This window comes from Manis javanica, chromosome 1, assembly GCF_040802235.1.
Source record: "Manis javanica isolate MJ-LG chromosome 1, MJ_LKY, whole genome shotgun sequence".
Lineage (NCBI taxonomy): Eukaryota > Metazoa > Chordata > Mammalia > Pholidota > Manidae > Manis > Manis javanica.
Window position 1 is genome coordinate 11,189,081 of NC_133156.1, and position 19,742 is coordinate 11,208,822.

The following is a 19,742-nucleotide window of genomic DNA, read 5'->3' on the forward strand; positions in this document are numbered from 1 at the left end:
AATGTAACCAAATTTATCAATCTCTTATGATCTCTGCTATTTGTATCTTATCTAAGAAATCCTTCCCTCTCATGAAATCATTAAGATTTCCTTTTAATTTTTCTTTCCATAATTGTATAGTTTTGTTTTCCCCCTTTTCTTTTTCTATTTGGTTATTGCTGGGATATAGTAACACCTGATTTTTGTACCGCACTCTCGCATCCAAAAACCTTGCTAAATTATGTGATCCTAACATTTTGTCTTTAATTCTCTAGGACAGTCTATGTAGAAAAGTTTACTGTATGCAAGCACTATCATTTTAAAATTTATTTTTAACACTGTTAATTTTTAACCTTTAATATGTAAAATGTCGAACACGGAAGACAGTATGATGAATGAATCCCCTTGTTCCTAGCACCCAGCTTCAATTGGCCATTCTTGTTTTATCCTCTTTCCCCATAACACTTATTTTTTATTTGCTTTTCTGCCTGAATGTTTTAAAGCAAATCCCAGGTATCATGTTATTTCACCTATAAATGCCTCAATATGTATCCTGACAAAGAAAACTTGAAAAACATAACTAAATTGTAATCACATACCCAACAAAATTAGTAATTCTAATATGCATTCCATTTTTAATTTTTTGTCTCAAAATACCTTTCTACAATTGGTTTGTTTAAATCATGTCCAAACAAGACTGTCACACTGCATTTGGTTTATATATTTTCTTTCTTCAAACCATGCCATTTGTTGAAGAATTTGTCCAGGAGAATTTCCCACTTGGTGATTCTGCTGATTGTAGCTTCTTGGCGATTTGTTCCTGTAAACTCCCAGTTAAATCTAAAGGCTTGATTGGATTCTTTGGTTTTCTCATTTGTTTTTGCAGGAATACTTCATAGATACTTCTTGCATCCATCAGCTTGTTTCTTTCCCAGCTATTAAAGGTCACAAGTTCATATTTTTCTTGCTTGTGATCCCAAAACTGGCAGCATTTTCACCTCATCCACTCTCTTCTTATGTATTTGAAAAGCAGGCATCATCCATCTACCGCATGAGCACTGTTCACCATACCAATCGAAAGAACCCAGCTTGGCATTGCATTTGGGGCAAAGAAGCTGTCCATCCATTACTCCCAACAAAGTGGATTCCATCCACTGTACAGGTTCAATGAAATAAGATGTACATTGAGCCTGATTCCCTGTGGTAAGCATGAAAGATGGTATCATTTTCCTGTGGGCAAAAGCTATAGGACCATTTCCTTTATTATGATACAAAATGCTTGAACTTTGAAATAGGAACCTCCTGCACTTTCTACATTGTAGAGAACCTCATCTTTCAATCCTTGTGAAAGGGTGGTTGGTTTAACAGCAAAGAGTTCTTGAGGTAAGTTCTGCAATTCTGGATACTTTTCTGTAACTTTTGTAAACGGTGCTGCATATAAATTGCACTAGAGGTATCTCCTTCATATCCCATTTCCTGCTATAATTTCAATTGCCACTCACACCCCGCATTCATCTTTGCCTCTGGCTGATAGTCTGGAGGTTTTCACAGGCTTTTTCAAAGGTAAGAGGGTCCGTCTTCCTCACGAAAGCAGCCATTATAGCTACACTTCGAGCCACTCCTGCACGACTGAATTAGAGACCAGCGCAGCAGCACCGCACGGCCCTCGGCGCGGGCCTGGCCAATGGGGGCCCCGCGCCGGTCCGCGGCTGAGCATGTCGGTCTCGCGTTTGTCCGGCGCCGGCACGAAGAGGCTCCGCGGACCGCCGACCCCACTTGCGGTCTGGCGGTCGGGCCCAGGTAGTCCACCGTCAGCACCGCCGGGACGCCCGCCCTCCCGCGGCGCTCCCGCTCCGCCGCCGCCGCCGCCGCTCCGCGCAGAGGCCGCCCGGGCCGCACTGCCGGCAACCGCCCAGCGGAGCTCGCCCGGCGCAGGCAGCGCCCGGGGCTCCCGCAGCCGCGGCCCCGCCCCCAGCCTCCGACGGGGCGGCCCCGGGCCAGGCTGGCCCCGCACCCAGGAGTCTGTTTTCCATTGTTAGTAACCAAAGTTTAACACAGTCTAAAGAGTCTACATTTTTATGCCTCTCCCTCACATTTTATGTTTTTCACGTCCTATTTTACAACTTTTTATACTGCATATCCCTTATCTAATTTTAATTAAAGCTAATTTTCCCTCTCTCACCTTCTAAAGTTCATACTCGCTTCATAAGGAATTATTCCCTTATCTTTACTATATATTCACCTTTTCTAGGGAGATCTTTATTTTCACATTTTCTTTTTACTAGTTAGTGCCTTTTGTTTTCAGCTTAAAGAAGTCTTTAATGTTTCTTATAAGGCCAGTTTAGTGGGGACAGACTTCTTTCGGTTTTGTTTGTTTGGAAAACTCTCTCTCTCGCCTTCAATTCTGAGTGACAGCCTTGCCAGGTAGAGTGTTCTTGGTTATAATTTTTCTTCCTTTCAGCACTTTGAATGTATCATGGCTTCTGGCACTCAAAGTTTCTGCTGGAAAATCTGCTGATAGTTTCATGGAGCACGGCGTGGTGGAGAGGGGAGAGTTGTCTCTTTCATGTACCAAGTGGTTTTCTCTTGCTGCTTTTAAGATTATTTTTATCCTTTGACATTTTAATTGTAATGTGCCTTTGTATCCCTTTCTTTGGGTTTACCTTATTTGGAACACTCTGCTTCTTGAACCCAGATGTCTGTTTCTTTCTCTAGGTTAAGAAATTTTCAGCCATTATTTCTTCAAATAATTTTTCTGGCCTTCTCTCTCTTTTCTCCTTCTGGGACCCCCATCATACCAAAGTTACTGTCCTTGACATCCTAGAGGTCCCTGTGGCTGCCTTTATTTTATTTTTTCCTGCTCTGTTTGGTTGAGTTCCACTGTCCTGACTTCCAGGTTGCTGGTCCTTTCCTCTGCTTCATCTAAACTGCTATTAACCCCTCTAGTGTTTTTACAGTTCAGTCATTTTATTATTTAGCTGTGTGACTTATTTCAGTACTTTCTTATATTTTCTATCTCTTTGTTCAAGTTCTCACTGTGTTCATCTGTTCTTCTCCCAGGCCACATGAGAGCACAGGGGCAGGGCAAGCCCACCAGCACAGAGCAAGGTAGAGAGACCACAAAAATGATACCCACTAGTACTAACAAGATGGAGTGAGCATGCAAAAATGGCACCTACCAGTGCCTCATTTCCCAGAGAACATCCCAAGAGTTGGAGTGCCTGATGTGGAGTACAAACCTATCATTCTGTGGGGAAAAACTGCATATTTGTAAGATCCCTCATTATTGTGGGTCACTGTGCCAGGACTAGAATTCTAGTGAAAAACACATCTCTGCCCCTCCTACCATCTCATTGTGGCCCTGTTATCCTTTGTTCTGAGGGAGCTCTTCAGCTAGTTTTCATGTCTTTTTCAGAGGGAATGATCCACATGTAACTGTAGATTTGAGTGGAAGTGAGTTCAGGATCTTTCTACTCCACCACCTTCCTAATGTACATTTTAGGACTTTTTTTAAAAAATTCTGAAATAACATTTCTCCAGGATATTCTAAATTCATGAATATTTTTTATCAATTCAAAGATATCTGTGAGCAGTGGTATTCTGGTAAATATATTTAATGAGCAGCCCTCAGGAAGAACAGCCTTCATTTTTAGCATTTAATAATTAGTAGTGTAAATACTCTGCTAAGCTAATTTCAAGGCACCAGACATGAAGCAAAGGTGGGAAGATGTGTGCACAGTAAACTCACAGCTAGTGTGAGCCGTCTCCAGGGTACCATGGCCTTGAAACCCCAGATAAGGAAAGGTAGATTTTTCCCATTGCTTCCAATGAATCCACTAACTTATAAACTATGTAACTTGTTCAGAATGCATCTGTTCAGAATGTACTATAAATTTTTAGGTTCATAAATTTATGTCCAGTATCATGGTCCAGATTTTCATAGCATAACAAGATCTCTAATTTTAGATTGAGAAAAGGTTATTATTATAGAATACACTTATGTTCTTCAAAGGTACTATAATTAAGACAAAAACAGCTTAAAGCTGACAATGCATAATTTAACACTAAGTATATAGTACTTAAAGCCTCAGAGCCTAAAGAAAAAGTGAAAGGAATGAGTTCATGATGCTTTTATTCTGTCTTTTCTACTTCTCTAATTCAGTGTACACTTGCAAGTAAAGCATTCTTTTAACATCCTAGTTAGTGAATGAATGTCATCACACTGCACAGTGTAAGAAAAGTCAAAGGACAAAACATATCAGTTAAAGACTGTTTATTCTCCCAAACTTGAAATGCTTCAAATTTTAGATAAAATTGTTCTTTGACCTCAAAAGACACATGACATTGATAAATTGATATATCCAATACCTTCAGAAAATGTTCTATAACAGACTCTTACCACATAGAAGCCTGAAATCAAACTCTGCCTTCATTCTTTTAAGGTTAATGGGATAAATGTAGACTCCAAAGCAGGTAGTTTTCTAACAGTGACAGTTTTTCTTCCACTGAACTAGGACACAACTCTTTTCCATCCCATGTATGTGTCCATTAAATTGTGCCATGACAGATAGTACAGATCTTTTAATATGTAGAAAGGTGAATAAAGATACCAACAACATACTAAAATTCATGGAGATAATCTTTCTCAAATGGTTTAGTCAGAAACAAATCAAGGATAGCACTTCCATTTCTTTTTTCAAAGAAAGTATATTTTAATCTGATATTCTTTCAACTGGTACCTTGCCCAGGAAGCTATTGCTGGCAGTTTGATCAAAGCACCATGTTTTTATGAAAAAAGACTGTCATAAGTTATTGTCTTATTGTCCAAAGATGATATTTTTAGATAAATCTAAACTTTTGATACAAAACCATTGATCACATTAATTAGCTCCAGTATCTGAAAAATATTAGGAAGTATTAAGTATGATTAACATTCTGAAAGGAGTATGGCAGCTGAATTTTAAGTTCCTCTGATTATTGATAATGAAAAAAACTGCCATGGATGTATCAAAGCAACATTTCACATAATTTTTCAGGTCTTTTAAGTATCAGAATGTAGGTTGCCAGGTCTAATTTGCACAAACAACTTGAATATAGGGAGTCTCAGACTGAAGCAAGTGCAGGAACTAATCAGCCCCTGCCTCCCTTCTCCTGCACAATCCTCTGTACAAACAAATGCTTCATTTGATGCATCTTTTCAAGAAGCGAGCCACTCAGCAGGTAATGAAAGGTGCTTTGCAATCCCACTTACAACATTAAGCTACTTGTTACTTATATAAATTTTGTATGTTTTTAACATTAGATTTATGGAAAATTTACAACAGAGATCCAAGAAATGGAATTTCTTCAGTTCTCTAAAGGTTTGAATTTTATGAGAAAAGAAGACTTTGCTGAGTGGCTACTTTTTTTCACTAACACTGAAAATAAAGACATTTATTGGAAAAATGTGAGAGAGAAGTTGTCAGCAGGAGAGGTTGGTATGGCCTTTTTATTATGCCTGTGATAAAGATGAAATATTGTTAGACATATTTATATAATTGAAGTAACTTCCAAATTAACCAAAATATGTTACTCTGGTGTTTAAGCATAAAATCAAGTTGAGAAATGTTCTCCACATACTGTTTTCTTAAGAATGAACTATTACCTAAGAGAGACTAAGTATAACAAACAGGAGTTTTGCATTGCCAATAATGTCAGGAATAAGATAAGAATGTCCACTATTACCATTATTACTTCCTATTATTCTAGAAGTCTCAGCCAGTACAAATTAACAAGATAAAAGAGTATAAAATTTGAAAGATGACAGTTGTCTTTGTGTGCATATGTGTGGAAATATGCCCAGAGAACCCAAGAGAATCAAGTTGAAAAACCATCAGAAACAATAAATTTCAAGAAAGTGCCCGTTACAATGCTAGTTTTAGAAGTAGCTCTCCTGTGCACAAATTGCAACTTAGGAAATATAATGGCGTGTGTGTGTGTGTGTGTGTGTGTGTGTGTGTGCATGAGGTGCATGAAATGATATTTACCAAACTATTAATAATAGTTGGTATATTGCAGTAGAATTCAAGTGACTTTTATTGTTCTAAAACATTTTGAGCATGTGTTTTAATATAATGCTTTTAAAGCTATTTCTTTAGTGAGGAAAAATAAAATAAAATATAGTGAAGGTCCCGTTTACAATTACAATAAAATATGTAACAATTAGAAAAAAATTTAACAAGAAATAAACTTTAAAGTCTTGATGTTTATAAAAGAAAACTTACCCAATTATAACAACATCCCTTATTACTGAATAGGAAACCTTAGTATTATAAATACAGCAGTTTTCCCTTAAATTAATCTATAAACGTAATGGTTATATGGTCAGATCCACCTGGGTTTGCTGCAAATTAATCCTGCAGCCCCCGAGGCTGACGTGAGGATGGGTCCGTTCTTACATGTCCGTTGCGGGCTGACGCCCACAGAGCCGCTCAGGTGCCCAGACTCCAAGGCTCTGCCGTCTTGGAGCTTTAACATCTGAAGAAACACCATCCTCAGAGGCTGTGGAGGAAAAGAAAGGAATGGGTCACAATCCAGCAAGTAAGTGCCTGGAAACATCACCCTTGGCTACCGGCCAGACTAATTACATGACCCACCTAACTGCAAGGAGGTGAGGTGTAATCTTCCGTGTGTACAGGAATCGGGAGAGAACCAGGTATTGCTGATCACCAATGGGTTTCAGTGAAAATGCCATCGGATTCTCAAGAAGGGGCCAGACAAGCCATAAAAGTTTAAATGAAGACTGCTTGTGGGGGTGGGGTGGGCACACGGAAAGTCCCCGTGCCTTCTCCGCAGTTTTGCTGTGAACTTAAAACTGCTCATAAAAAATGAAGTATTTTTTTTAAGAGAATGCCAATATATTAAAATGTATCATCAAACACTGGTAAGTAAAATAGTTTGTTACTGACAACGGAAATTCACACACATCATTGAACAGAATGTAAAGTCTAAAAATAGACGCAAATACACAGGGAAACTTCGTATATGTAAACTATTGCAGATTAGTTGGGTAAAAGAAGAATTATTAATAAATGGTATTAGAAGAATTTACTAGCCATCTGAGGGAGAAAATGAAGGTAAATCTCTACCACACTCCTTACTCTAAGGATGTTAACCCCTTGTTGGATATGTCATTTACAAATATATTCTCCCATACTGTAGGATGCCTATTTGAAGAACAAGGACTTTTAATTCTCTTAATTCTGTCCCCAGCATCCATCAAGAGCTGGCATATAGTACTGCTCAGAAAATACGTGACACGATGAAAGAAGGAAAAAGAGAAATACCAGTAGTATCCCCACATGTGCAGGACCCTGGTGTTTCAGCTTCCTGTTACAGGACTGGGCAGGGAAAAGAGGAGCGCTCTCTTAGGAACCCTCCTAGGAGAACTACAAGACAGCTCTGGGCTGGCTCTGCCTTGCACAGGGAGGGCGAGTGTCAACAGAATCTGGCCAGTTGTTCTAAATGTGGTTGGAAAGCAGAACAGGTGCTAGAGATACAAACACTGAAGTGCCCTCCCAAAACTTAAAATAGGTGTAGCCTCAGGGAGTTAAACTATAAAATCAAAGCATATGAGGAGGGTGAGGTCAAGGAAGGTGGGAGTGTAGGGCAATCCAAGAATCTGCCCCTCTACCTTAACAACTACTGAACTGGCAGGAACTGCGTGAAGTAACTACCATGGTTCTCTGGAGCCCAGGAGAACAGGTCAAGCATCTGTGGGGAGCTTGATGAAGAGGCGGGTAACTTCGGAAGAATTTCAGCCTTTTGCAAGGTTGCAGTTAGCAGCCCAGCAGCAGGCAGCTGTGGAGGTGGCAGCCTACATTCCTGATGAGGCTTACTGAGCCCCGGTGGGCAAAAAGAACTTTGTCCCCCAAGGGTCAGGACTGTGCTCTGGGAGCTGATTGCTGCTTTTGATCACTGAAGGGCCAGCACAGAGTTCAGCCATTGTCAACCCCACACCCACGGGCTGAAGCAGCTCCCCAGCTATAGGGGATTTAGAGAGACAAGACCTTCTCCCCTCCTCTTGGGAGCCAGACATTTAAGGAAATCTTTGTTAGGCCACTAGCTGGCCACAAACAAAATGGAAAAGAAGCTTTAGTGACCTCACAACAAGAAATATACACTTTGCAGAAATAGGGAAGCCAAAAAACAAGGCTGGATATAGCCCACAAAAAGCAAAAACAAGCAATCCCTAAGGAGTGGGAGAATTTGATTTCCAGATTTCCTACAACAAATATTTAGAATGTCCAGTTCTCAACAAAAAAATTCAAAACATATAAAGCAACAGGCAAGCATGATTCATTCACAGGAAATAAAGAATTTCACAGAAACCATCCTGAAGAATACCAATACCAGATACTGGAATTAACAGTCAAAGACATCAAACCAACTTCATTAAATATGTTCACTGAGCTAAAGCAATCATGGACAAAGACTATAAAGGTAATCAAGAAAATGATGTCTGAACAAAATGATAATATCAGTAAAGAGAAATTATGAAAAGGAACCAAGCAGAAAAACTCACTAGAGCCATTAAGTGACAGACTTGAACAGGCAGAAGGAAGCATCAGTGAATCTAAAGATAATGCATTTGAAAGTATGCAGTTATGAGGAACAGAAAGAAAGAAAAATGAACAGTTTGAGGAATCTGTGGAACAGTATCAAATGAACAAGAGGATGCATTATATCAATCCCAGCATAAGAGAGAGTGAAAAGGAGGCAGAAAAACATTTTGAAGAAATAATGGCCGAAAACTTCCCAAATCTCATGATAGCCGTGAATATACACACCCAAGAAGCTCCACAAACTCTAATCAGGAGATGAAACTATAAAGCTCTTAGAAAAAAACACAGGGGATAAGCTCTTGACATTGGATTTGGCAATAATTTCTTAGATATGAAACCAAAAGCACAGGCAACAAAAGAAAAATATAGGTAATTTGATCATCAAAAATTTAAATGTGTTTGTATCAAAGGAGACTCTTAAGAGAGTGAAAAGAATTCACAGAATGGAAGAAAATATTCACAAATCGCATATATGTAAGCAGATTTTAAAAACAGAAAAAGGAATTGAACAGATATTTCTCCAAAGAAGATATATAGATGGCAACTTAGCACATAAAAGTGCTCAACATCATTAGCCATTAGAGATACACAAATCAAAACCAATTCACATCTATTAGGATGGCTATTATCAAAAAATTGCAAACAATTGAGTTTGATGAGGATGTGGAGAAATTGGAACTCTCATACTTTTTTGGTGGGAATTTAAAATGGTGTTACCATTCATGGTAAACAGGAGGTTCCTCAAAAATCTAACCATAGAATAACCATATAATCAAGCAATTCCACTTCTAGGAATTCAAGAAGATACTTGCATGCCAGTGTTCTGTACATCACTATGCACTTGGCCAAAAGAACACTCAAATGTCCACCAACAGATGAATTTAAAAACAAAATGTTGTGTATATGTATAAAGAATATTATTCAGCCATAAAATGAAATGAAGTTCCATACATGCTACACATGGATGACCCTTAAAAACATTAAGCTAAGAGAAAAAAGCGAGACCGAAAGAAACTAATAGCTGATGATTCCCCTTATATGGGTGCCTAGAATAGGCAACTTCACGGAGACAGAAAGTGGGTCAGATGTTACCCAAGGCTGGGGAGGAAGGAGAATGGGGCGTTAATCCTCAATGGTTACAGATTTAAGTTTGATGAAAATTTTTGGAAATGCATAGTGGAAATGGTTGCACAACGCTCTGAATACAATGCCACTGAATTGTACACTTAAAATGGCAAAATTATCATATATGTTTTACACAATTTTAAAAATTAGTAATATACCAATAACACTGAATTGTACCCTTTACATGGGTGAACTATATGGTATGTGAATTATATCTCTATGAAACTATTTTTTTAAAAAGCACAATATATAATATAGACAAGGTTAACCGATGGGTGATAGGTTGAGAAAAAGTGTTTGGAAATACCAAAACCCAACAAGGGATTAATATCTAGATCAGTGGTCTCAACCTAGTGAAACCCGATACCCTCCACACCACCACCATTAAAAAAAAAAAATTTTGTAATGCCCTTTTTACTATCATGAAATGAAATTCATAAGCAGCATGACCTTATTTTTTAAATAACTTAATGCACTAACAAAGAACAATTTATAATAAAATCACATGCAATGAATATGTTATTAATATGTTCTAGGCACTACTATACTAGAAGATAAAAAAGAATCCTTATATATGTTTCTAAAGTACCTCCTAGGATCAGTACATGTTGAATATATGTAACAACAAAAACAAAACAAATGAGATTCTCAGTAGAAAATCAGTACTTGGAATTCTACAGCCAGCAAAGTTATCCTTCAAAAGTGAAGCAATCAAAGATTCTCAGACTTTCTCAGACAAAAATTTAGGGAATATGTCACCAGTATACTGCTTTGCAAGAAATTTTAAAAGAAATTCTCCAGAAAGAAGGAAAATGGATATAGGTCAGAAACTCAGCTCTACATAATCAAGGGAGGGCACTGGAGAAGGAAGAGATGAAGATAAAATATTTTGTTCTTTAATTAGTCTAACAGGTAACTGCTCAAAATAATAATAACAACGATGTACTGGGTGAGTATAGCTTATGATGAGTGAAATGGCAGCAATACTATAAGGGACGAGAGGGAGGAATCAGGAACACCGGTGTGACATGCCTGCACTGCCGTGGACTACATGGAGTTATTTGAAAGGAGACAGATTCGTTGTAAATATGCATTGCAAGCCCTAGGGTAAGCACTAAAACGTCACCTGCCGTAGGTTACTTTCAAAGGCTTCCTTCCCACAGCAATACAATACGACCCTTTCCCATGTTCTCAGGGCTCTAGCACCCCAGCCTTGACTCTCCCAAACACCCATCCCACCCCCTCCTCCTTCAGCCATGAGGACATCCTGTGTTTCCTGGAACCACCCCGAGCTCACCTGCCCCAGGGTGACTGTCCTTGCCCTTCACCTGGCCTGTGATGTCCTGAGTCTCGGTCCCTGGACTCAGAGCTCTGTGGGACTCACTCTCCCACATAACTCAGCTCAACTTATATTTCAAATTCACCTGTTCTTTTTCCACTTTTGTTTATTATTTTGTTTCAAAGTTTCTTGTTCGATTTAGACAGAAGTTACTCCTTCAGTTACCTCTTTGGGCACACTGTATACTGTTTCAAAAATAAGACTGCCTCATAAAATAAATTTTACTGCGAGTGAATTTAAGTTCTGATGGTTTATCATTTGCATTCTTTCTTAATATTAGATTTATTTGTTTGTTTTGGAATTGTGGTTTAATTCCAAAGTTATGAGTTTGTGTTTTTTTCTTCTTCACTCTTTCCATATTACATGGCTTCCCTAAACCTGTCTAATAGTTTCGTAGCTGCCTCTTGTACCCTTGTTTTTTCCTAGTCTTCACTTCAGAAACAGAATTTAAAATGGCTTTATGAGGTTCCTGGCTGGTGGTAACAACGGGGACACCACGGATCCAGTCCCCAGGCCAGCCGGCAGCTTGGTTCACTTCCAGTCAGGGAGCTGCAGTGTGTCCTCCATTCTCCGTTAAAGGCCACAATCCTACTGCTTGATCAGTAGTTTTTTCTGTTTCCCTTGTTGGGGGCTGGGGAGGATCGAGGGTGGGGATGGAGGTTTGAGCCTGAGTTTATCTCATCGGTTTTCTATTTTTCTATTTATATCTACTATTAGTATGTTTTTGGAGCAGAGCGGGTGCATCAAAATTGTCTGAGGTCGTAACAGCTTCCTTATCACCTTATCCACCGCCACACTCTAATTCAAGCCACCACCACCTCTTGCTTACATGGCTGCAACAGCATCCTAACTGGTCTCTCTAGTCTTTCTTCCCTTCAATCCATTCGTCCCACCATGGCCAAAATGATTGTTTAAAATGTAATTCCACTCACCTCACTGCTTTGCCCAAAGTCTCTAAATGAATCTGTACTGTCACAATCAGAAGCTGAGTAAAATCATCATCCCAACATAGAAAAGGAAGGAAGGTGTTAAAGACGCTGGCTCCTATTGTTTACAGACCAGGAAATATTAACTCATATCTAGCCACTAAAGATAGAGACATTCTCAAAATGTGTATACTCACTGGAATGATCTCAAGGACAAGGAACCAGATCGTAAATGTTTTCTAGATCCCATATAGAATCAACACCTTCTTAGAACATGTGACAGTCATTGAGAAATCAAAAACTAATGTGATCTTGTTGGCTGCTCCAAAATGAAGACAGCTAGATCACAGCAGAAGCCTTCAAATGCCCCCTCAACAAATACTTACTGGATATTTCCCACTTGCAAGGCACTGTGGAGAAAACAGGATGTATAAGAAATACTTCTACCTTCAAGGGTCTTAGTAGGTAAGTTAACTACAATTAGCATAAAAATCTTCACCTATTGTTATGGGTTGGCTTGTGTTCCCTCAATGATGTGTCGCAGTTCTAACCACCAGTACTTCAAAATGTGACCTTATGTGGACTAGGATCACTGCAGATGTAATTAGTTAAGATGAGGTCATAGTGGAGTAGTGTGGGCCCTTAACCCAATATGAGAGGAAGAAATTTAGAGACTTAGACACAGGAAGGGAAACTGCCAAGTAACAGTAAAGGCAAGCTTGGGGTGATGGAGCTGTTAACTGAGGAATACCAAGGACCGATGGCTGCCACCAGAAGCTACGAAGGGGCAAGGCTTCTCCCCTACGGATTTCAGGGGGACTGTGGCCCTGCTGGCACCTTAATTAGGACTTCTAGCCTCCAAAATTGTGAGACAATAAATATCTGTTCTATTAACCATCTTTGTTATGGCAGCCCTAGAAAACTAATAAATGTGTAATAGCAAAATGGCATAACAGAGAAATCATGTTCAGCTGATGTGATCAAGAAAGACTTCTAGAGGACATGGCGTTTGTGTTGAGCTTTAGTAGGACGATGCTGATTTGCAGACATGGCAGGAGAGGAAAAGGCATTACGGTCTCCACGTCAATCCAAATTCCGTCTCGGGGCTTAACCCTCTCAAGGAGCCTCTCTGGAAACCAAACTGAATTTGCTCCACATTGATGCCTTGAATCTACTGTCAACTTTGCCACTGCCTAATATGACTTTCAAGGTATAAAATCTGGAAGAACGAATTATTTTACACAGTTTATTACTTCTCGCACTAGTGTACAGTGATAAAATATTGTTTGCCTTTAGTACCTTTGTATCACAGTTTCTGCTTCATGGAGACCTTGGATAGAAACAGCTAATTAAAGTCTTAGTCTAAGTAAAATAGGCCCGACAGTAACAGGCAATGCGGTTTAGAATTACTTGTGATGTTTTCAACCTTGTATTAGGATGTCTTTCTTCCCAGTGATGTTTCTAGGTTCTGTTATGATTACAGGCATAATTGTTTGGCAAACCCTCCAGTTGTAAATAAACTACAGAAATTTCGTTTCCAAGTTTCAGGGCAGGACAACGGTATTGCTCCCCTTTTCACAATTAAGTCTTAAATTCGGGTTTCAAATCAAACTGACAAGACTCTCCATGGCTTCCATCCTAAATGACAGGCACGGGTTCCGTCTGAAAAATGGAGTAAATCACTTGAAAATACAGGGGTCTTAGCCAGAGACGCTCACCGTTCAAAGTACGAGCTCCTCGCCTGATGTCCAGTTAGGGCCCGACGCCCCAGGATAGCGAGTCCTGGGCACTGAGAGCCCCAAGTCCAGGAAGGGGCCAAGGAAGAAAGCCGGCCCAGAGCCTCGCTCCAGGGGTGCGGGTTGGGGTGGGGGTTGGGGTTGGGGTTGGGGTGGGCGGGGAGGGCGGGGCTCGAACGGCAGGACGCAGGCGAGGGGCGGGACCCGGCTGGGCGCAGCGCGGGGAGGAGCCCCGGACCGTCGCTTCGGGGGGCCCAGCCTGGGAGGCGTCTGGGCCCTGGAGCGCCGCACGAGCCCGAGGCGCCGGGAGCTGCACCCGCCGGCGGGACATGGCGCCGTGGACGTCCTGGCGCTGCTGCCAGCTTACGGTGGGCTGGGTGCCGGTGCCCTTCATCACCTGCGTGGGCGTCTGGTCCTACTACGCGTACGTGGTGGAGCTGTGCGTGTGTGAGTACCCGCGGCGGCGGGCGGAGGGCCGGGCGGGCGCTCCGACGGGGACGGGAGGCGGGCGGCGGGCCGCGAGGGTGGGCGGCCGCCCGGGTGGAGGGGCCCTGCCTGCGCCGCACAGGGGAGGCCCCTGGCCCGCGGCTCTGTGGCGACCGCGGCGGCGCCCCTGAGCTCGGGGTCCCGGGCAGCGCCCGGTCCTCCGCGGAGGGGGCCAGAAGCGGGCTCCTCCCCGGGGTGGCCCGGCGGCGTCCAGGCTGTGTGCGCGGCCGGCTGTGCTTTCGCTGGCGTCGTCGAGTGGAGACGTTCCTCCCGGGTTGGTCGTCGGAACAGCTTGAGGCGAGCGCGTTCCCCGCGGGGCGGCGGTTGGCGGGCGGCTGTCCGCGGTCTCTGCCGAAGGCGGGCTCGCCGTGGACAAATGAGCGCCCGCGTGCGCGTGTCAGTGGCGCTTGACCGATTTTGAAGTTCATTTATTTCACCGCAGGTGCCTTATACACAATGTTTTAAGACAGAAAGAATGAGTGACACGATATATAAGCCCAGTTGTCTTTTTCTTGGCTGTTTCTTATGGAGGTTTATGTTTTTTCCATCCTCAGATTTTGACGTTCTGTTTTATTTTCGTTACTGCCATTTGTCTCGTTAATTCTTGATATGCAATTTCTCACCCGATTCCCCGGAAAACAGGAGTAACGTTGCAGTGCACTTCAAGAATTTGAGTACTAATTCGAATAGACTGTTAAAATGGAAGGATATTGGTTGTCAATCAAACCTTGTTCAAGGGCTACTGCTGTGTTTGTGGTAGTAACTGATTGGTCTATCTTAATTGTTCATAGGCTTTGAGTGTGCAGCTATTTTACACTTAAACTGGCCTTAGTCTGTACATGTCTGCTGCTTATGTCAATTCTTCGTGAAAATTTAGGACCAAATGATCTGTGGTGTTTGTAAAAGCAATCCTTTGCCGTCTCAATGATCTATTCTTAATCTCCAGACTCAATCCACAGCTCTCTAAAGGATCACTATTATACACACTAAAAAAGAAAGAGCCACATGAGATACACAATAATTGTGTGAATGAAAAGCTGTACCACGCACTTGCAACTGGCAGAATCAGAACTCCAATTACAGCTCTAAATTTGTACAGCTCTCAAAGAAATACTTGGTTAAATCAGAGTTCTACATGTGGAAGAGAATACTTTGGCTTAGAAGGTTTCAGGGTGGGTTTTTAAATGAAAACATCCACCTCAGAAAATTATCTTTTACCTATGGAACATTTCATTTTGAAGAATGTTATTCTTGTAAGTAGGCCCAAATTAAATTAGTTGTGGAATGTATTTCTACTACATGAATATGGTTAATCTGTTGAATATTATTTAGTCTCATCGTTTGGATACCAAAATGTTTGCCAAAAATGATGTTTGAATGAATTGAAATTGATTAGATGTAGGTATTTCTTGAGGCTTCTTATAGAAAGTGACAGTAATCAGGATTCTCATTAGTTATGGAAATACTTTATCCTATTTTCTTTGAAGTGGGATCCATTCCAGAAGTTATACCAGTCTTACTTAATTTTGTCTGAAGATTATTCTCAGCCTTATTCTAATTCCATATTGGTTATGAAGTAAGGCTTCTGAAGGAACAATTACAAGGGTGCATCTTTGTTGAAGTGCACAGCTTAACCTATGGGTGGTTTTGTCAAAAATATCAAAAAGTGACCTTAAACTTAAAGGGAAATGGACATGAGAAGCACTGTGTGCTCTTAGGGATGGAGGGGACATTGCATTTGTTCTTTCCTTTAATCCTTTCAGTATCTCAGCATAAGTATCTCTACAGATGTTCGAAATGAGGCTGAGCAAATAAGGTCGTTTGGTTAGGTCACGCAGTTATTGAGTGGCTGTTCAAGGTGATGAATGCCTTTCCACTCTGTGTGTAACTTTCACCGAGCCAATAGGATCAGTAAAAGTATAATTGGTCCATAATGGGAGGTAAGGTGTGGGTTAGGTGATTGTGTTTGGAGATTATGACCTCATTTAGGCTGTAGGCCCATCCTTTAGAAATCATAGCCTAGAATTTCATTAAGTATCAATTAGGGCACATTGCTTGGCAGAATTTTAAAATATTCAGTGGTGAAAAGTCTTAGAGGGCAGGCATTTAATACTTCAAGTTATCTGAGTCTAATGAAGGAGAATTTGAGAGTTCTGCAGTGTCACTCATTCCACTCTCACATTAAAACTATCTTCTATACGTTTTCATAGCCCAGACCCTCCCACTGAAATATATTTATATATAGCTTTGCTTTAAATTGAGTGAGGTGTTATAAAAGTGCTATTTTAATGATTTTTATAGAATTTTCCTAGCTTTTGGTATTCTTTAGGTGGGAGAGGATAATAATAATTGTATATCTTCACATGTGTTCATTGTGTTCATTTAGTTAATCCTCATAATAATCTCCATAAAGTTAAGTAATGTGTGAAGCATATATGACTAGTAAATGGCATAATCAGAATTGTTACACAAGTGGTTTGGTTCCGGAATACATGCTTTTAAAATTAACTGCTATTGTTTACCTGGTTATCCAGATCTGGACACTCAGGGCACATTTCAGTCTTATCTGTGATCTATATCTATCTGTCTGTCTGTCTGTCTAACTATCTATCTATCTATCTATCTATCTATCTATCTATCTATCTATCTATCTATATCTATCTATCTATCTATCTATCTATCTATCTATCTATCTATCTATCTATGAATCATCTATCTATATCTCATCTATCATCTATCTATCTATCTATCTATCTATCTATCTATCTATCTATCTATATCTAATCTATCATCACCTCACAGGTGTGCTTGATACCAGCTCCTCTTAATCCTTGTATGATTTAGGCATTTTCACCAAAAGGCAGATACTTGCATATGTAATTTTTTTAAGAACTAAGAAAGACTGGGACCAGACCTACGTGTCTGTGGAGCATATGTTCTCATCTACGCATTTTCAGTTCCTTGCTTTATTTTTAGGTATATATATATATATATAAGGTGGTTTTCTCCTAAAAGGTAGCAGAAGGTTCCTAAATACTTGAGACAAAATGCCTGTCCCACAGTAGGACATTTGAACAAATAAATTGTTTATGAGAAGCCCTCATTCCATCCCAGCCTTTATAACTTCCTTATTTTGTAATTCTATACACACACGCACACCCATACACACACAGTAATTTCTATTACTAGAAGGAGTAATATTAGGGACAAAATTAAGGAAGAAGTAATGCATCTAAGATGGCCATGTAACATAAGCAGAGAAGTTATGATTAAGTAATGAGAAGTATTGGGCCTTGATTTTAAATTAATTTGAAATTCTCCTTTAGTTTTCCCCTAAGGCTGATATTTAAACATGAATTTAATTATGGGCAGATTGATGAATTTTTCCACTTGGGTCAAGATGGGTATTTTTGAGGAAGTGCTGTTTCAGGTTCCCAGGGTTTTATCAGAACTCCTTGTCTGGTCACTTGGAGCTGTTAGTAATAAATGTACCTCTTATTGGGCATATGGAGAATCTTAGGGCTTAAAGAGATTTTAAAGATGATCTAATCAACACATTTATTTTACTACTGATGAAATTGTTGCTTGGAAGAGCTATGTGGTTTGTCCAAGGATAAATATGCCTTTTATCCTCTTTTGGAGAGAAATACATAGAAATGTAACTCCTGAATTTATGTACTAATATTTCCTGTGTCTTTTTCATAATTTCTTCAAATTTTGAATGAGTTAAGAAAAAAGACTTAAGCATCAATATTGAGCACACTGTCTTGACACAGTTTGATTCCAGTGTTTTCTACTGATTTCAAAAGAACCAGCTTTTGGTTTCATTGATTTTTCTCTCTTGCTTTTCTGTTTTCTATTTCATTGATTTCTTGTATAATATTTACTATATCCTTTCTTCTTTTACTTTGTATTTAATTTGCTTTTTTTCAAGTTTCTTAATGAGGAAACCAAAGTCATTGATTTGAGACCTTAGGTGTTTAGTCCTATAAATTTACCCCTAAATACTGCCCTATTCACATGTCATCAATTTTGATATGTTGTATTTTCATTCAGTTCAAATTATTCCCTAATTTCACTTTTGACTTCATTTTTGACCCATGGGTTATTTTAGACCTAATGTGCTATTCAGTGTGTAGTTATTTGGGGGTTTTCCAGCTATCCTTTTGTTACTGACTTCAAATTAAATTCTACGTGGTCAGAGAACATACCTTGTATGACTTCAGTCCTTTAAAATATATTCAGGCTTGTTTTATGGCCCATAATGTACTCTTTAATGGAAGTGTTCCATGTTAATTTGAGAAAAATGTACTCTGTTTAGCTGTGTATTTTGTTGTTTGTTGGGTAGAGTATTCTATTGAGTCATAATACTCCATAAGTGTCACGTAAGGCAAGTTGGTTGATAGGGTTTTTCAAGTCTTGTGTTCTTGGTGATTTTCTATTTCTTTGATCAATTAATTATTGAGAAGAGGTATGGCTATACTTGTGAATTTGTCTCTTTCTCCTTGTAGTTTCATCCATTTTTTGCTTCATGTATTTTGCACCTCTGTAATTAGGCACATAAAATGTTCAGGATTGTTTTGTCCTCTTGATGAATTGACCCTTTATCACTATGAAATGACTTTCTTATCCCTAGTGATATAGTTTGCTTTGAAATATACTTAGGCAGATATTAACATGTCCACTCATCTTTCTTTTGATCAGTGTTAGCCTGGAATGTCTTTCCCTTTCCTTTTATTTTAACCTGTTGATGATTTTATATTTAAAATGTATTTCCTGTAAAGCAGCATTCAGTTGGGTCTTGCCTTTTTAATCCAATCTGAAAATTTCTACCCTTTTTCTTTTTGTATTGAGGTATAATTCACATATATCAGTTTCAGGTGTACAGCATAATGATTCAGTATATGTATATACTGCAAATTAACCACCACAATAAGTGTAGTTAACATCTATTTCCACACAGTTACAAATTATATTTTCCTCCTGCTGAGAACTTTAAAGTTATTTAATGACTTTAAAATATACAAAACAGCATTACTAATTATAGTCACCATGCTGTATAATCTCTGCTTTTTAATTGGGGTGTGTGACCATTTATATTAATGCAAATATTGATGTGGTTGGGTTTAAGTCTTACATGCTTTTTTTAATCTGTTCTCTTCTTTGTTCCCTTTTCCTCCTTCTGTCTTCTTTTGAAATAATAAATTTTTAAGTGGTTTTAGATTTGAATTTTTTTATTCTGTTTTCTCCTCTTTGTTGGCTTTATTGGCTGTAACTCCATTTTGGTGAGTGCTTCAAGTATCATAATGCTCCATAAATGTCAAATATGCATATGTCTTTTATTTACCATCGTCTACCTTCAAGTGATACACTACTTAGCATATAGTACCTTATAAAAGCATTCTTCCACTTCTTCCCTCCCAGCCTTTATGCTATTGCTGTCATGCATTTTGTATAATTCACACCATATTTCTATTTGTTTAAACAGTTTATCTTTTTAAGAGATTTAAGTAGGAAGAAAACTAATCTTATATATTTACCTGTGTGG

General features: G+C 39.4%; 1 pseudogene; it reads right to left on the bottom strand.

Moving 5' to 3' along the window:
* Positions 1 to 792: 792 nt before the first annotated feature.
* On the bottom strand, positions 793 to 2,175 carry LOC118967706 (dual specificity protein phosphatase 12 pseudogene; annotated as a pseudogene).
* Between the last annotated feature and the right edge of the window lie 17,567 nt (positions 2,176 to 19,742).